The sequence below is a fragment of the Mandrillus leucophaeus genome, unplaced genomic scaffold (genome assembly GCF_000951045.1).
Source record: "Mandrillus leucophaeus isolate KB7577 unplaced genomic scaffold, Mleu.le_1.0 Scaffold197, whole genome shotgun sequence".
Taxonomy (NCBI): domain Eukaryota; kingdom Metazoa; phylum Chordata; class Mammalia; order Primates; family Cercopithecidae; genus Mandrillus; species Mandrillus leucophaeus.
Window position 1 is genome coordinate 190,387 of NW_012101998.1, and position 3,362 is coordinate 193,748.

The window sequence follows — 3,362 nt, forward strand, 5'->3', positions numbered from 1 at the left end:
GAGAGTGAAACCCTTAAAAAAAAAAAAAAAAAGAAAAACATTACTGGCCGGGTGCTGCAGCGGCTCACACCTGTAATCCCAGCACTTTGGGAGGCCGAGGCTGGCGGATCACAAGGTCAGGTGTTGGAGACCAGCCTGACCGACATGGTGAAACCCCATCTCTACTAAAAATACAAAAATTAGCTGGGCGTGGTGGCAGGCGTCTGTAATACCAGCTACTCGGGAGGCTGAGGCAGGAGAATCGCTTGAACCCAGGAGGCGGAGTTTGCAGTGAGCCGAGATTGAGCCACTGCACTCCAGCCTGGGCAACAAGAGCAAGACTCAGTCTCAGAAAAAATAAATAAATAATAAAATAAAATGAAATAAAAAATAAAAAGCAGGCCAGGCGTGGTAGCTCACACCTATAATACCAGCACTTTGGGAGGCCAAGGTGGGCGGATCATGAGGTCATGAATTCGTGACCAGCCTGGCCAACATGGTGAAACCCCGTCTCTACTATAAATACAAAACTTAGCTGGGCGTGGTGGTGCACACCTGTAATCCCAGCTACTCCAGAGGCTGAGGCAGGAGAATTGCTTAAACCTGGGAGGCGGAGGTTGCAGTGAGCCGAGATCATGCCACTGCACTCCAGCCTGGGTGACAGAGCAAGACTCTGTCTCAGAAAAATAAATACATAAAAATTAAAAAGCATTACTGTAAATATATTTTTTTCCTTTGGTAACTGAAACCACTCAGCCTGTGTCCTCTCCCTCTCACTCCCCCTGGAGGAGAAGAAACATCAATGGTGATAGCAACACAGGCTTCACACTCAGGAGAAAACTGCACCTCCTGTCGTTTCCGGGGCTCTACACTTTCACAGAAAGTTCTCTAGTAACCAACTACAGAAATGATCCCTGAAAGCCGCCTAATTTTTGAGTGATAAAATATTTCTAAATTGGTCAGGCACAGTGGCTCACACCTGTAATCCCAGCAGTTTGGGAGGCTGAGGAAGGTGAATCACCTAAGGTCAGGAGTTCGAGACCAGCCTGGCCAACAAGGTGAAACCCCTTCTCTACTAAAAATACAGGCCTGGTGCGGTGGCTCACGCCTGTAATCCCAGTACTATGGGAGGCTTGAGGCAGGTGGATCACCTGAAGTCAGGATATCAAGACCAACCTGGCCAACATAGTGAAATCCCGTCTCTACTAAAAATACAAATATCAGCTGGGCGTGGTGGCACACATCTGTAATCCCACCTACTCTGGAGGCTGAGGCAGAAAAATTGCTTGAACTCAGAAGGTGGAGGTTGCAGTGAGCCAAGATCGCTCTACTGCACTCCAGCCTGAGCCACAGAGCGAGACTCCTCAAAAAAAAAAAAACCTGAAGATAATTTTATACAGTCAATGGGGAGTATTGAAGTTTCAGGATCAGGGATTTAATTAAATTTGTGGCCCTTTAGGTAAATATCTTTAAAGAATATTGTTTCAGGCAATGTAGTTTGTGTGTGGGTGTGTGCTGTCTTGACTTGTTTTTAGGCTCTGGCTAAAAGTCAGTTAGTTCCTCTTCTTGAGCTGCCGATTATGTCTGCATCCCCAACCACCTCCGTTATCAGGCTCAAACACTAGGGACCATTATACACCCAGCCTAATCACTCCAGGGCCAGTTACTAGACAACTAGAGTCAGCCCCCATGTCCCTCAGCCCCCAGAAATTACTCAAATTAGCCAATCCCAAACCTGTTGGCCTTGCCTAACCCTTCTCTTCCTGCAAAAACCACAACAAAAGCTCTTCCGCAGTTCCCCCCTCACTCCCTCTGCCTACTGACCCCTTCTGTTCCTGCTGAGTGGCCTTGTGTGAAGCCCCAGGGAAATGAGAGTACAAAACTAAAACTTGGGCCAACATGGTGGCTCACGCTTGTAATCCCAGCACTTTGGGAGGCAGAGGCAGGCAAATCACTTGAGGCCAAGAGTTCAAGACCAGTCTGGCCAACATGGTGAAACCCCGTCTCTACTAAAAATACAAAAATTAGCCGGGTGTGGTGGTGCGCGCCTGTAGTCCCAAATACTTAGGAGGCTGAGGAAGGAGAATCACTTGAAACTGGGAGGTGGAGGAGCAACCTCCTCTGAGAGTCTGGAGCGCCACTACTCTCCAGCCTGACGAATTTAAAGACTCTGTCTCAAACAAAAAACAAAAACTAAAACTGTAAAACTTGTAAAACTGGTTTGTAACTCCTGTACTGCATCTAACCTCACCATACCTCACCCAAGGTAACTTGTTTTGTTTGTGTTTTTGTTTTTGAGACAGAGTCGCTCTGTTACCCAGGCTGGAGTGCAGTGGCTCCATCTTGGCTCACTGCAGCCTCCACCTCCCAGATTCAAGCAATTCTCCCACCTCAGCCTCCCAAGTACCTGGGATTACAGGCACATGCCACCACGCCCAGCTCATCTTTGTATTTTTAGTAGAGATGGGGTTCCACCATTCGTTAGCAAAGCTGGTGTAAAACTCCTGACCTCAAGTGATCCACCTACCTGGGACCCCCAAAGTGCTGGGATTACAGGCATGAGCCACTGTGCCTGGCCAAATCTGAGCTTTTTATAAAATCTTCATCATAATGGTTCTTAATAAAGTTGACTTTAAAGTTTTCTTCCCTCCTACAACAGAGGGTGGGGAAAAAAGGTAGTTCATAAAGATCAGTTGATCTTTTTAAAATAATTTTTAATTGACAATAATTGTACATATTCATGGAGTACATAGTGATGATGTTTTGATACATGTAACGTATAGAGATCAGGATAATTAACATCCATCATCTCAAATAATTATCATTTTTTTGTGTTGGGAACATTCAATGTTTTTCTCCTAGCTATTTGAAACTATTATGGTGAACCACAGTCATCCTATGGCACAGAAAATCAGATAGCTGTACTTATGTATATCCTTTAGCAAATCTCTCCTTATCCTTCCTTTCCCGCCACCATTCCCTTTTTTAATTTTTTTTTTTAATTTTTTTTACTTTTTGGAGACAGGGTCTCGCTTTTTCTCCCGGACTGGAGTGCATTGGCTCAGTCTGTGCTCACTGCAACCTCTGCCTCCCGAACTCAAGCGATCCTCCCATCTCTGCCTCCCGAGTAGCTGGGACCACAGGCTCTGGCCAGCACACCCCGCTAATATTTGTGTTTTTCTTTTTATAGAGACGCGGTCTCGCTATGTTGCCCAGGCTCCTCTTGAACGGATTGCTCAAGCAATCCGTCCCTCTCCTTTTTCCAAAGTACTGGGATTACAGGCGTGAGCTACCGTGCCCGGCCTTGTTTTTTAAATTATTTTTTTGTTGAAGGTCTCACTGTGTCGCCCAGGCTAGAGTGCAGTGGTGCGATCCCGGCTCAC